This window comes from Solanum stenotomum, chromosome 10, assembly GCF_019186545.1.
Source record: "Solanum stenotomum isolate F172 chromosome 10, ASM1918654v1, whole genome shotgun sequence".
In the NCBI taxonomy this organism is placed as follows: Eukaryota; Viridiplantae; Streptophyta; class Magnoliopsida; order Solanales; family Solanaceae; genus Solanum; species Solanum stenotomum.
The window spans coordinates 8,639,036-8,655,501 of record NC_064291.1 but is presented as its reverse complement, the minus strand read 5'-3'; positions in this window follow the sequence as shown (position 1 = coordinate 8,655,501).

The following is a 16,466-nucleotide window of genomic DNA, read 5'->3' as shown; positions in this document are numbered from 1 at the left end:
ATTAATATTGCTTAATTGTGGCAACTAGGAAATCCTATTATAATTAATACATATCCCTGTGATTTATGCACGCATAACTTTGGTAAGTGTATAATTGACCATTTTTCCAATATATTCCTTCTCTTCGATATATCTTTAATTAATATAGTGGTTCTTTAATTGATTTCTCTACCTTAATTATAATGTGTACTGATGTTTACTTGTCTATTTTAGGTATAGCCATTCGGTTAAGGTAAATAATTATGCTAAATGTATTTCTTAGTTAAGGAAATAAAATTTTCAGAATTGCTCTTAATTTATGGGTTTTCCTTATTGGTATGCCCTTCCCACTATAAAAAGATACCATTTTCCCTTTTTATTTACTCACGGTCTACACACGGTAAAACACACTGACTAGGCTTGAACACTTTAACAATAAGAAAAAGGTTCTCCACACTTAAAGAAAAGAAGTTTCTTGCATATTGGGAGTGTTCTCTTTTTGTTGCGTTGCTGTTTTGGATTGAAACCTAGCTAAATACTTCATTGCTGATAACTATATTCTACATAATCGATTAGCTCTCCTTCATTGGTTTAAATTTCATCTTGCATCATCTATTTTGAATATTGTTGTATGTTTGAATGAATAAAAGGAATCGTACGAGCCAATCTTCTTCTCCTCTTGATATGTGATGTTATGTTTACTGTTTTCCATAATTGTTCGAGTTTTATGTGTGTGACTCTGCCTATGTGCTATGTTTTTATGTATAGATATTGTGTGGTCTCTAGCTTGTTTTGATTGTCTAGCAGGTTCTTCAAGAAAGGTTCGGATGTTTCAAAGATTTGCCATGGGGTGGGAATGTTTAGCAGAGCTTTGTTTATTCAAATTTATAATTTTGTGTCGGCTTGTAATAATTTGTATAAATGTTAACAATATGCTATATATATGACTTGGGGGATCGCCTAAGAGGGGAGGGTTTACGTGCTAACTATTTCTTTATCTTTATTTTATTACATGTGAGTTTGCTATAGATAATATGTCTAGATGCGAGCATGTCGGAATTTCTTAAATAATCCGCCTAAAATCAACTCTTTGCTTACGTATAACTTGTCTTATCTTAAAACTGACTAATTTGTAATAAATAACCTTTAAGTATGTTGCACTATCTGATTTTCTAAATAATTGTTAGAAACTTGGATTAGTAAGAGTTTTGGATAATCTTTGGTATGTTGGTAATCTAGATCTTAAGCTTTATATGTAAATAACGTTTCGACAGGCTAATAAATTTAAAAAGAGGAAAATTGGAGACTTTCAAGTGTTCATCTGCTCTAATTGTTATGTGTTAAATTAAAGCATGTTCACACCTAGAAATCATGCTCTTAAATAACAATCTGAATCTATGTTGTCTGATTGTACTATTTGTGTGATATAAATGTGTTCTGCCATTTAGAAAGACTGTATATAGGATTTTAATAGCCTAATAATTTTCAACTTATTTGTCAGTCGGTTTAATAGATGTTAGCATACTAATTTACCTAAAAGTCATATGTAGGATCTGATTAAATATCAATAAAATTTGCCCGCTGATGAATAAATTTAGTTTCACCTTAGTAATTATGCCTAGGATTTAATAGAACTAATATGGATCAGTTTAATAATTCACATCATGTTAAAAGTAGTAATAAAGTTGCTGCATATTTTCTAACATTGCTAACAATTCCGTGATATAATTTTCTCTACCATTTAAGAATAAAATTAAATTCATTTTCCTGTATGCTATAATCTGCCCCCACTTAGATAAAATGAAATTAAATCAATTTTGCTTTAATATTCTGGTTGTAATATGACTGTTTTGAAATCTGCTCCCAAATAATTAATTTTTGCATCGTAATTAACTGTTTTGCCACTTAAAATCAGCTACTGATTAATCTCTGCATCTATTAAACTGACTACCCCTTAAAATAAATTTCACATAATAGTCAAATCAGCTACTGATTAATCTCTACATCTATTAAACTAACTACCCCATAAAATAAATTTCACATAATAGTCTAATCTGCTATTGCATTAATATGCTAATTTCTGCATAATTTGTCACTTTTAATTTACTGTCCTAATAAAATTCTGCCCGAAATATTTTAGTTTCTGCATTATGAATAAATGTCTTGCCACTTTTAATCAACTAATAAATAATTATTTCATGCATGCTTTATTAATAAAATAAATAAATTTTGCATTGTGTCATAACCCTCTGTCCTTGTTAAATTATTTAGCACATTATTATGAAACTTGTTTATGTGTTTGTATGCCACACACTTTGCATGCGACCTTTTCACAGTTACTTGTGTTTGCCAGCATGTTTAATAAAATCTAGAGGCCAATATGAAACTTTGTGTGCCAAATGTTCGTTCAAATTGTTTTGCTTGGTGTTTAGGGGGCCTATTTAGAAGCATATATTTTTATTTTGGTATAAATCCACCCTAATAGTAGTCCAATGCCTCTTGGAGCTTAAGCGGGGAAGCTAGGCACCTTTTAGAGATGAAATGCATGCAGAATATGGGGTAGGGGTAGTTTAGGCCCTATGAAGATGATGACATTGGCTCGAGCCGTAAATGACAAACATTTATTTTGTCTGTCCCTATATAGAAGCCGAGCGCTAATCCGTAAAGTTGTCAGAGTCTCCCTTCCCTTCTCCCTTTTTATGTTTATAATAATTATAATTATTTGGGGTAGTTTAATAAAAAATAAAATTTGATTATCCTATTTGATTGTGCAGTTTCTGTCTCATCGCTTATCTTCTATAACTATTTCATGTTTAATATATATATTTAATATTATGTTATCGCCTAGTTTTGCATGCTTAGTTAATTAAATAAATAACTTAAGTGATCTTAATTGTTTAATATTATGTTATCACCTAGTTTTGCATGCTTAATTAATTAAATAAATAAATAAAGTGATCTTGATTGTTTAATGTTAATAATCACTTAGCAAACATGTTTTAAATAACCAAATAATGAATTGACTTTAATTGCTACTTGTAACCCCATATAAATTGCATGAGATACGGACGGGACCCACATTTATGGACCTCGAGGGATGCCTAACACCTTCCCCTCGAGGTAATTTGAACCCTTACCCGATCTCTGGTTCGTTGACCTTAGTTAGATTAGTTAGGTTAGATAGGTGCCCTAACACGCCTTAATTCATTAGGTGGCGACTCTTCAATCCAACTCAAAAGCCCAAAAGAGTTGTTAGGTCGTGCACCCAAAAACACGTTTTGCGAAAAAATAGGGCGCAACAGAATGACAACTCTACTGGGGATATTAGGTTCTAACCATTACGTGTCTCAATGATTTGTGTGGGGTTTACTTATTTGGTCATTTTATTTTTTGTTGGTTATTTGCTTGTTTAGATACAATTTGATTTTCCTGTTTATTGTGTATTTCCATGTTCCACCCCTTTTCCTTTTCCTTATTTGTTTATTTTTATGTTTAATCCCCTCATTTTTTCCTTATTTGTTACTCGTATGCTTAATCCCATACCCTCTTTCCATATTTGCTTGATTCTCCAATATGTTTGTATGTTTATTTCCTTTTATTTATGCATGTATTTATTTACTTATTTATTTATTTACCGCTTTTCATAAACTGCTTATATGTTACTACTTTCTACCTAAAGTGCTAAATGTTATCGCTTTGATAAACTGACATTCCGCTCATACTTCCCCCCAATTGGGACCCTCTTCCTTTTTTTATTTATTTTGTTCTTGTGATGGTGTGTGACTATGCACATCTCACAAATACTCCAATTCTCTTCAAATACCCTGTATTAGAGAGATGGTTGAGGCATAGCATATGCGGATAGTTTTACTACCGTGGAACCATGTGCCTTCTCGCATAGAATCCCTTTCAAGTCCGTGTCAAGCCAATTCTTAGAATTCTCAATTAGGTCATACATGTTGCATAAGCCCTAGGCGGTTTGACCCTTGGTGTCAATCCACATGATTAGTAGCCATCCTATCGTCTAAAGGGCCCAACACCCTTTAGACAAATTGCATAATTATGTGTCAATGTGACCACGATAATTAAATTAAGCTAATTTTTGCCAAAATGGAGTTTAGAATTTGTTTGTTATTTTGTTTGCAGAGTCATGACCTTCCCATAATCCGCTGCCCCGCAAATGGTCGTAAATGTAAACTACAAGCTAAGGAACTAGTGGATTGATATTAAAAAAGACCGCGAAAGAGAGATCCGTTAGTTGTTGGGCGGTATTACCTACCTCATCTTTGTTATACCAAACCCTCACCTGATTAGGGCCTTGCTAGAATTTTAGGACCCTGTGAGGATGGTCTTCAAATTCGTGGATTTCGACTTGACGCCAACGATTGAGGAGATAAGTGGTTTCATCGACATGCCATACCATGAATGTGAAATGATGGTACTATATAAGCCATCATCAAGAGAGTTTCTAAAAAGTCTGGGAATGAAGTCAAATCCAACCTTGCCTTTTTTAGACCTTGGGTGGATTCATTTTGAATTTTTATATTCACGCTTTGGCCGAGAGGATAATTATTACTCTTTTAGTGATGAGTTTGAGTGCTCCGTCGAGAAATAGGAAACATATCGTCTGAATGCCTTTGCCATTGCCCTATTAGGATCCCTGGTTTTTCCTAAAATAAGGGGGCGGATCGACACACGTTTGGATTATGTGGTCCGAGATTTTGTTCAAAGAGAGGGCGAACCTAGGAAAACTATAGTGCCCATGATCCTAGTAGAAATAATGAGTCTGTCAGCATGCGTCAACGATAGAATATTTTTCGATGGATGTAACCTTTTACCGCAATTATGGGTTATTGAACACTTCTACCTACGATCTGACGCGGTAGACATCTTTCTTGGTTATGGCAACAAGATTAATAATCATCCAAGAATAATGGTAGCTTTCACCGCCCCTGTAGGATACGTAGACTGGCAGATATTTTTGATAGCGCTTGAGAGCTACCGCATCCAATGGAAGCTCCATTGGTTGTCCACCCTTCATGCAATAGTAAGAGGCAATGACTGATACTTCATTGAGCTTATTGGCTTAAAGGGCGTTCAACCATACGCTCCTCTTCGAGTACTCCGTCTATTTGGGTAAACTCAAGTAATACCACTCCAGTCTGACATGGAGCAGTTTAAGTATGAATTTGGATTAGATAAACCACAAGTCCACAACATACTTCGAAGATGGGAGTGGGTGTTGACCATTCCTATCGGTGCACGACAGACCTTATGCACACGTGAGTATTACATTGGGATCCTAAAAGAGGTTAAAGACAGAGAATTGAGTAGGGAAGGATACTATGGACTCACTGATGAAAGGGAAAACATATGCGCACGCAACGTGTTGAAGATCGGACATGAAGTCATTTCCTATACAAGAAGTCAATTGGCGCCAAGCTCTTGGAACCAATATCTTCAAGATTTCAGAATATAGGATGACTTTCCCATTGTTACCCCATTTTCCTTAGTTTATTTCAGTTTTTATTTTTCAATTATGATGTATTGTTCGAATTTTACAATAAATAAAGTTTGTTTATTTCCTCTAATCTAAACTCTAAATTGTCAATTAAGGCTTGAATTAACTGTTGTGCATCACTTATATTCGTCTTAGGCCTATCTTTGGCTCAACGAGGCTCCTTGTATTAAGGCGTTTATCTTAAAACATTGTGCTTGTTATCTCAGTCTATGCAACACTCTAACTTAGGTTTCTTTTGCTTTTAATTTTGTTTTTACCCTTCCCCAATGGTTGATCTATAGACTATGGTTTACCACACACGATCAATGGGTGCTACTCTTCCTTCTCTTCCAACTGAGAATCGCAAAGGAAAGAGGAAAGTGACTAATGATACGGTTATGGGTAATACTATTGAAAAGAAGCATCCTTCAAACGAGTTGGTCTCAAGCCTGGAACAGAAAATATAGAAGTTAGAAGAAGAGGTGTCAGATATGCGTGAATGGGCTAAGCTGTTTCTCTCTGTCAATCCCGCCTTGGAGACAAACATGAATAAGTCACATGTCACAAGTCAAGCCACTCTCCAAGATAATCCTCTACCCACTCACCCTATTTCTCATCCTCCACCAACTTACTCAACTTCTCATCCTCAAAACCAACTAAGCTCCATTCATATGCCTCCAGTGAATACCCAATTTCCAAATCACCAATATCCTCCCCAACATCATGCTTATGCTTCCAAGCCTCCATATCTCACTCCGCGCCTGCAGAATCCCATCATACAGGATCCTCAATATCAGACGCCTCTACACCAAGTTTCTTGGTATCGCGCGCCGCTTGTACCATTTCAAATTCTTCCATATCAAAAGCCTTCATCCCAAAGGCCTTATCTACCATATCAACAACCAGCATATCCTGTCCACAATGTCAAAACCCTCACTCAACCCCATATTCGTAAAATCCTATTCAATGCTGAGAAGAAACCCATTAAAGTTTACGCTTTTTTAGCTGAATCCTTTGACCAACTCTATAAAAGGCTTAAAGTAGTTGGCTGTGTGACGCTTATCCCTGCCAAGAATCCAGATACTTAATCCAAGGGGTATGACCCAAATGAGATTTGTGACTATCATTCAGGATGAAAGGACATCCTATTGAAACATGTCGTGCTCTATGAGGCAATATTCGGCAACTGAATAAGGCTAAAGGCATACACTAGACAAACCTTGTGCCAAAGAAGCCCTAACAATAAACATGTCGAAGCTCATTTGAAGCTGTTTCCAATAAGAGGCTTGCGCCATTTAAGTTTTTGTGCAGGTACCCATAGTAGCATATGCACAATAAAGTTGGTCAGAATCTGTCAGTTTCAATATTGGTTAAGAATGCTCTGTCTTATGCTCTCTGTATTTGGAACTACGTCAGACTTGATTCTCGTTTAAGAGGGTATACATAGGCGCTCCTATGGAGTTCGGTCTTTTCATAATAAAAATTCCATTTTCCCTTTTGACTATGTAACTGGGCAAAATTTTTGAGAGAGTCTCAAAAATTCCATCAGAAGGACATTTTCTTTCAAGTGAGGATACTGGGGCAGAATTTTTGAGCGGAAGTAAAAAATTCCTTCAAAAACATTTCTTCTCGCAAATCAGTAACCGGGGTAGAATTTTTGAGAGGGTTTCAAAAATTACTTCAAAAACATATTTTCTTGCAAATCAAGACTGGGGCAGAATTTTTGGGAGGATATAAAAAATTCACATCATTAAGCTACAATCTACAATAAAAATCAGAATAGCAAAAGTTCTACACTGGACAGAAAATTTTGAGAGGGACCTCAAAATCTTTTGACAACACTTCAAAGGACATTCGAGCAGACGCCAAAGGAGCATATTGTGCCAAACAAGGGATACAGATCAACCTCCCCCTTAAACTAACTATTTTTCTTTGAATGCATAAAAGACAGGTACATATATAAAGAGCAACTTCAACAACGCTTGAAGGATCAACATACCACCATTTTGAGCCAGACAAATCGCTAATCAATGACATCCCATCCTTTCAACAAGGAAAAGATCAAGCTACATTACTCTGATCCCAAATCACCAGTCAAATGGCACACTGTTCTTCCGGATGGATGGTCAAGCTACAATACTCCGAACTCAAAATTCACCGACAAATGACACTCGACCTTTCCAATAAGGCGAAGGTCCAAGATACTTTATGCCCTAAATCAACTATTATGCATGTGCCCAAAGATTGCATGTGCCAGAGAATTGCATTATTGCATGTGCTTGAATTGCATTATGCTCGGCACACTGTTCTTCCCAATGGATGGTCAAGCTACAATACTCCGAACTCAAAATTCACCGACAAATGACACTTGACCCTTCCAACAAGGCGAAGGTCCAAGATACTTTATGCCCTCAATCAACTATGATACATGTGCCCAAAGATTGCATGTGCCAGAGAATTGCATTATTGCATGTGCTTGAATTGCATTGTGCCCGAAGATTGCATGTGCTCGATATTGCATTGTGCCCGATATTGCATTGTGCTCAAGATTACATTGTGCTCGAGAATTGCATTGTGCCCGAGATTGCATTGTGCGTGATATTGCATGTGCTCGAGAAATTGCATTATTGCATGTGCTCGAATTGCATTGTGCCCGAAGATTGCATGTGTCTGATATTGTATTGTGCCTGATATTGCATTGTGCCCGAAGATTGCATGTGCCCGAATTGCATTATTTCCAAAGATTGCATATGCCCGAAGATTGCATGTGCCTGAGATTGCATTTGTGCCCGAAGACTACATGAGCCCAAGATCGCATTTTTCCCTAGAACTGCATGTGCGCGAATACATCTGTACAGAGTCACTACTAAATAAATCCACAAGATGCTCGAATTACATCAAAACAGATACACTCTCTTTACTTATTACTTATGTTCCGAAGGCGTCATGGTCTAAACGCATCTTTCATGGCCTGCGGATATCATATCATGGCCTAAAGATTTAATTTCTGCTTATCATGATCCACAAATGTCATAGTCTAAATGCATCATTTTTCATGGCCCCCAGACAACATTTGCATGACCTGAGGATATAAATTTTGCGTATCATGACCCTAGACATCACCTAAGACTCATTTTCATAGTCTTAAGGCAAATTCATGGTCAATATGGGAAATTGCATCATGTTCACATTTACCGCTTATTTCATATATCTTCTCTAATAACTTTATTTAGTCATATTACAAGCTATAGATTTGCAGATTACAGACAAGATCAATCACCTTCTGAGATACTATTTCCATGCTTACATGTCTATCACAACAAAGGCACTACCAAACTCTTTGCTACTTGTATCACCGTTTTTAATTTAATCCTTGGCTACTCATATTACGTCGTCTTCATCAGATTCTTTGCTCTTAAACTGGAAATCTCTCTGCCATGCCTTTCTCGCTACTCTAATCTTATCCATTCAAGCCGATATCATTCCCATTTAAATATCATACTGCTCTTTCATTCTTTAGGAGCTTTGTTTTCTTCTGATTCTAGAACTACACACGACCTGATTCTCGTATAACCAGAGATATGTAGGCGTCTTAATACCAAAGTCTCGGTCGTACCCCTTTTTAACTCTATATCGTTTCAACTGATCCTACTGACATCTCTCGTCGGTCAGACAAAATTGGCTACTAAGTCAACGTTGGTTGCCTGACAATACATCCTTCATTTCCAAGCAACAAAGGGGCAGCTGTTGACACCCAATTTTGACCGATCTTTAACCCTTTTTGGGAATGTTATTCGATTAAATACGTATTTTTAAAAAAATATTTTGAGTTTAAATTTTTAATTGATTTTTTCTAAAATTATGAATTATTAAAGTATTTTATTATTATTAAATCATTATAGTTGAACTCGAAGCAATCATTTTACTCAGAGGTTTTAAAATTTAGTGATTTTTATTATATAAAAAATATTTTAATATTTGTAGTATTTTAATTGAATAGCATTTCTTTAAATTTCCTCTAAATCATTTAAATTGTAGCTTATTTTATTCTAATTCTTTCAATTCTAGCCTAATCAATTCCAATTTTATTTCATTAATAACCACCCTTTCATTGCAATTCTAGCCAGTTTTATTTCAATTTTGGCTAGTCCAAATCCTCAAGCCAATCTGATTTTAAGATTTCATCTTTTAATCTCGACCGTCCTTACTCCAAGATCAGATCCTAGCCCTTCATTTCTTTTAAATCAATGGTTCGGATTTATTAAGCTTTATTTTCCTATTTACACCTAAAAGACTCCTAAACCTAAAACTCATTCACTATTATCTTCATCCCCTCTCTCTCTAGCGCCGCTCTTCCTTCATTCTTCTCTCCAGATCGCCGCCTCCTGCGAGACGAGCAGCAGTCGGTGAGAACTGAGCAGTGTCGGCGCCGCCTCACTCTCCTCCCATCTCTTTCCCCTCATTATTCTCGTCTCTTCTACCTTCACTCCTTTTTCCTTTTCTCCTACTTTCTTCAAACCGACGGAGAACATCCCCGACTATGCGACCTCCGATCAGTGAGCAAGCGAGGCCTCGTGTCTCCTCTCCTCTTTTCTTCGATCGGAATCAGTAGCAGCTCCGACGAGAGCTCCTCAGCGAGCAGTGACGACAACATGCAATGAGCAGTGAGCTCAGCAAGTTCAAGGGATCGATTGAAGACGGATCTAAGCAGATCCGTCCCCGGTTAATGTTGATTTCAGTATATTCTCTTCAAATTTTGTTTCCCAACAGTAATAATGCTTAATTGTTGCAACTAGGAAATCCTATTATAATTAATACATATCCCTATGATTTATGCACACATAATTGACCATTTTTCCAATATAGTCCTTCTCTTCGGTATATCTTTAATTAGTATAGTGGATCTTTAATTGATTTCGCTACCTTAATTATAATGTGTACTGATGTTTACTTGTCTATTTTAGGTAAAGGCATCCGATTAAGGTAAATAATTTTGCTAATTGTATTTCTTAGTTAAGGAAATAAAATTTTCAGAATTGCTCTTAATTTATGGGGTTTCCTTATTGTTATGCCCTTCCCACTATACAAAGAGACCATTTTCCCTTTTTATTTACACACGGTCTACACACGGTAAAACAGACTGACTAGGCTTGAACACTTTAACAATTAGAAAAAGGTTCTCCACTCTTAAATTAAAGAAGTTTCTTACATATCGGGAGTGTTCTCTCTTTGCTGTGTTGCTGTTTTGGATTGAAAACCTAGCTAAATACTTCATTGCTGATAACTATATTCTGCATAATCGGTTAGCTCTCCTTTATTGGTTTAAATTTCCTCTTGCATCATCTATTTTGAATATTGTTGTATGTTCAAATGAATAAAAAGAAGGGTACGGGCCAGTCTTCTCCTCCTCTTGATATGCGATGTTATGTTTACTATTTTCCATAATTGTTCGAGTTTTATGTGCGTGACTCTGCCTATGTGCTATGTTTTTATGTATAGATATTGTGTGGTCTCTGGCTTGTTTTGATTGTCTAGCATGTTCTTCAAGAAAGGTTCAGATGTTTCGAAGGGTTGCCATGGGGTTGGAATGTTTAGCAGAGCTTTGTTTATTCAAATTTATAATTTTGTGTCGGCTTGTAAAAATTTGTATAAACTTTAACAATCTGCTATATATATGACTTGGGGGATCGCCTAAGGGGGGAAGGTTTACGTGCTAACTATTTCTTTAGCTTTATTTAATAATATGCGAGTTTGCTATAGATAATATGCCTAGATGCGAGCATGTCGGAATTTCTTAAATAATCTGCCTAAAATCAACTCTTTGCTTATGTATAACTTGTCTTATCTTAAAACTGACTAATTTGTAATAAACAACCTTTAAGTATGTTGCACTATCTGATTTTCTAAGTAATTGTTAGATACTTGGATTAATTAGAGTTTGGATAATCTTTGGTATGTCGGTAATCTAGATCTTAAGCTTTATATGTTAATAACGTTTCAGTACGCTAATGAATTTAAAAGGAGTAAAATCGGAGCCTTTCAAGTGTTGATCTGCTCAAATTGTTATATGTTAAATTTTAGCATGTGCACACCTAGAAATCATTCTCTTAAATAACAATCTGAATCTATGTTGTCTGATTAAACTGTTTGTGTGATATAAATGTATTCTGCCATTTAGAAAGACTACATATAGGATTTTAATAGCCTAATAAATTTCAACTTATTTGTCAGTCATTTTAATATCTGTTAGCATATTAATTTACCTAGAAGTCATCTGTAAGATATGATTAAATATCAATAAAATTTGCCCGCTGATGAATAAATTCAGTTTCACCTTAGTAATTATGCCTAGGATTTNCTAAAATTATGAATTATTAAAGTATTTTATTATTATTAAATCATTATAGTTGAACTCGAAGCAATCATTTTACTCAGAGGTTTTAAAATTTAGTGATTTTTATTATATAAAAAATATTTTTATATTTGTAGTATTTTAATTGAATAGCATTTCTTTAAATTTCCTCTAAATTATTTAAATTGTAGCCTATTTTATTCTAATTCTTTCAATTCTAGCCTAATCAATTCCAATTTTATTTCATTAATAAACACCTTTCATTGCAATTCTAGCCAGTTTTATTTCAATTTTGGCTAGTCCAAATCCTCAAGCTAATCTGATTTTAAGATTTCATCTTTTAATCTCGACCGTCCTTACTCCAAGATCAGATCCTAGCCCTTCATCTCTTTTAAATCAGTGGTTCGGATTTATTAAGCTTTACTTTTCTATTTACACCTAAAAGACTCCTAAACCTAAATCTCATTCACTATTATCTTCCTCCCCTCTCTCTCTAGCGCCGCTTTTCCTCCCTTCTTCTCTGCAGATCGCCGCCTCCTGCGAGATGAGCAGCAGTCGATGAGAACTGAGCAGTGTCGGCGCCGCCTCACTCTCCTCCCATCTCTTTCCCCTTATCATTCTCCTCTCTTCTACCTTCACCCCTATTTCTTTTTCTCCTACTTTCTTCAAACTGACGGAGAACATCCCCGACTAGGCGACCTCCGATTAGTGAGCAAGCGAGGCCTCGTGTCTCTTCTCCTCTCTTCTTCGATCGGAATCAGCAGCAGCTCCGACGAGAGCTCCTCAGCGAGCAGCGACGACAACCAGCAACGAGCAGCGATCTCGGCAAGTTCAAGGGATCGATTGAAGACGGATCTAAACAGATCCCTCCCCGATTAATGTTGATTTCGGTATATTCTTCTCAAATTTTGTTTCCCAACAGTAATAATGCTTAATTGTGGCAACTAGGAAATCCTATTATAATTAATACATATCCTTATGATTTATGCACACATAACATTGGTAAGTGTATAATTGACCATTTTTCCAATATAGTCCTTCTCTTCGGTATATCTTTAATTAATATAGTGGCTCTTTAATTGATTTCTCTACCTTAATTATAATGTGTACTGATGTTTACTTGTCTATTTTAGGTAAATCCATCCGATTAAGGTAAATAATTTTGCTAATTTTATTTCTTAGTTAAGGAAATAAAATTTTCAGAATTGCTCTTAATTTATGGGTTTTCCTTATTGTTATGCCCTTCCCACTATACAAAGAGACCATTTGCCCTTTTTATTTACACACGGTCTACACACGGTAAAACACACTGACTAGGCTTGAACACTTTAACAATTAGAAAAAGGTTCTCCACTCTTAAATTAAAGAAGTTTCTTACATATCGGGAGTGTTCTCTCTTTGCTGTGTTGCTGTTTTGGATTGAAAACCTAGCTAAATACTTCATTGCTGATAACTATATTCTGCATAATCGGTTAGCTCTCCTTTATTGGTTTAAATTTCCTCTTGCATCATCTATTTTGAATATTGTTGTATGTTCAAATGAATAAAAAGAAGGGTACGGGCCAGTCTTCTCCTCCTCTTGATATGCGATGTTATGTTTACTATTTTCCATAATTGTTCGAGTTTTATGTGCGTGACTCTGCCTATGTGCTATGTTTTTATGTATAGATATTGTGTGGTCTCTGGCTTGTTTTGATTGTCTAGCATGTTCTTCAAGAAAGGTTCAGATGTTTCGAAGGGTTGCCATGGGGTTGGAATGTTTAGCAGAGCTTTGTTTATTCAAATTTATAATTTTGTGTCGGCTTGTAAAAATTTGTATAAACTTTAACAATCTGCTATATATATGACTTGGGGGATCGCCTAAGGGGGGAAGGTTTACGTGCTAACTATTTCTTTAGCTTTATTTAATAATATGCGAGTTTGCTATAGATAATATGCCTAGATGCGAGCATGTCGGAATTTCTTAAATAATCTGCCTAAAATCAACTCTTTGCTTATGTATAACTTGTCTTATCTTAAAACTGACTAATTTGTAATAAACAACCTTTAAGTATGTTGCACTATCTGATTTTCTAAGTAATTGTTAGATACTTGGATTAATTAGAGTTTTGGATAATCTTTGGTATGTTGGTAATATAGATCTTAAGCTTTATATGTTAATAACATTTTGGTATGCTAATGAATTTAAAAGGAGTAAAGTCAGAGCCTTTCAAGTGTTGATCTGCTCAAGTTGTTATATGTTAAATTTTAATATGTGCACACCTAGAAATCATTCTCTTAAATAACAATCTGAATCTATGTTGTCTGATTATACTGTTTGTGTGATATAAATGTATTCTGCCATTTAGAAAGACTACATATAGGATTTTAATAGCCTAATAAATTTCAACTTATTTGTCAGTCATTTTAATATCTGTTAGCATATTAATTTACCTAGAAGTCATCTGTAAGATATGATTAAATATCAATAAAATTTGCCCGCTGATGAATAAATTCAGTTTCACCTTAGTAATTATGCCTAGGATTTAATAGAATTAATATTGATCAGTTTAATAATTCACAGCATGTTAAAAGTAGTAATAAAGTTGCTGCATATTTTCTGCCATTGCTAACAATTCCGTGATAGAATTTTCTCTACCATTTAAGAATAAAATTAAATTCATTTCCCTGCATGCTATAATTTGCCCCCACTTAGATAAAATGAAATTAAATCAATTCTACTTTAATATTCCAGCTGTTATATGACTGTTTTGAAATTACCCCAAAATACTTAATTTTCTGCATCGTAATTAACTGTTTTGCCACTTAAAATCAGCTACTAATTAATCTCTGCATCTATTAAACTGACTACCTCTTAAAATAAATTTCACATAATAGTCTAATCTGCTACTGCATTAATATGCTATATTGTGCATAATTTGTAACTTTAAATTTACTATCCTAATAAAATTCTGGCCGAAATATTTTAGTTTCTACATTATGAATAATTATCTTGCCTCTTTTAATCAACTAGTAAATAAATATTTCTTGCATGCTTTGTTTATAAAATAAATAAATTATGCATTGTGTCATAACCCTCTGTCCTTGTTAAATTATATATCACATTATTATGAAGCCTGTTTATGTGTTTGTATGCCACACACTTTGCATGCGACCTTTTCACAGTTACTTGTGTTTGCCAGCATGTTTAATAAAATCTAGATGCCAATATGAGACTTTATGTGCCAAATGTTCGTCCAAATTATTTTTCTTGGTGTCTAGGGGGCCTATTTAGAAGCATCTATTTTATTTTGGTCTAAATCCACCCTAATAGTAGTCCAATGCCTCTTGGACCTTAAGCAGGGATGCTAGACACCTTTTAGAGACAAAATGCATGCGAAAGGTGGGGTAGGGGTAGTTTAGGCCCTACAAAGATGATGGTATTGCCTCGAGCTGTAAATGACAAACATTTGTTTTGTCTTTCTCTATATAGAAGCTGAGTGTTGATCCGTAAAGTAGTCAAAGTCTTTCTTCCGTTTTCCCTTTTTATGTTTATAATAATTGTAATTATTTGGGGTAGTTTAATAAAAAATAAAATTTGATTATCCTATTTTATTGTGCAATTTCTGTCTCTTCGCTTGTCTTCTATAACTGTTTCATGTTTAATATATATATTTAATATTATATTATCACCTAGTTTTGCATGCTTAATTAATTAAATAAATAACTTAAGTGATCTTAATTGTTTAATGTTAATAATCACTTAGCAAACATGTTTTAAATAACCAAATAATGAAGTGACCTTAATTGCTACTTGTAACCCCATATAAATTGCATGAGATACGGACGGGACCCATATTTGTGGACCTCGAGGGATGCCTAACACCTTCCCCTCGAGGTAATTTGAACCCTTACCCGATCTCTGGTTCGTTGACCTTAGTTAGATTAGTTAGGTTAGATAGGTGCCCAAACATGCTTTAATTCGTTAGGTGGCGACTCTTCAATCCAACTCAAAAGCCCAAAAGAGTTGTTAGGTCGTGCACTCGAAAACTCGTTTTGCGAAAAAATAGGGTGCGACAACCCTATCTAATCTTTCAAAGATACAATCATTTCCAACTCTTCCATTCCACCATGTGAAAGGACTACCTTTGAATTGAAACTCTAATAGATCACAACTCTGAATACAAGTCTTAAAATCGTCATGATCAACCTCTTGAACTGGCAGTCCTCCAATCTTCTCATCTGCATTCAAGACTACATTAAAATCTCCACCAATTAACCAAGGACTATCAATAGTTTCTGCCATCTGATATATATCCTCCTAGAGCATTAATCTATCCTCACTAGTTCATTTAGCATAGACTAATGTAACATGAAAACTATGAGGTTGTTGTAGCTCTTTTAAACAAAGTGTCAACTGTTGTTCTGTATCCCTTATCACAGTAACATCAAAATCTGAATTAATAAACACCCAAATCTTTCCATTGCAATTTGCTTTCACTAATGGTATCTTCAACCTCCTTCTATATTTGTTGATCTGTCTAAAATGTTGAAATGGTTCCACCAAGCCAATAAAAGAAAATTTATGAAAGTTATGCAACATTTGGACTATATGGAATGCTTGTTGGGACTTTACATACCTAATGTTCCATATTA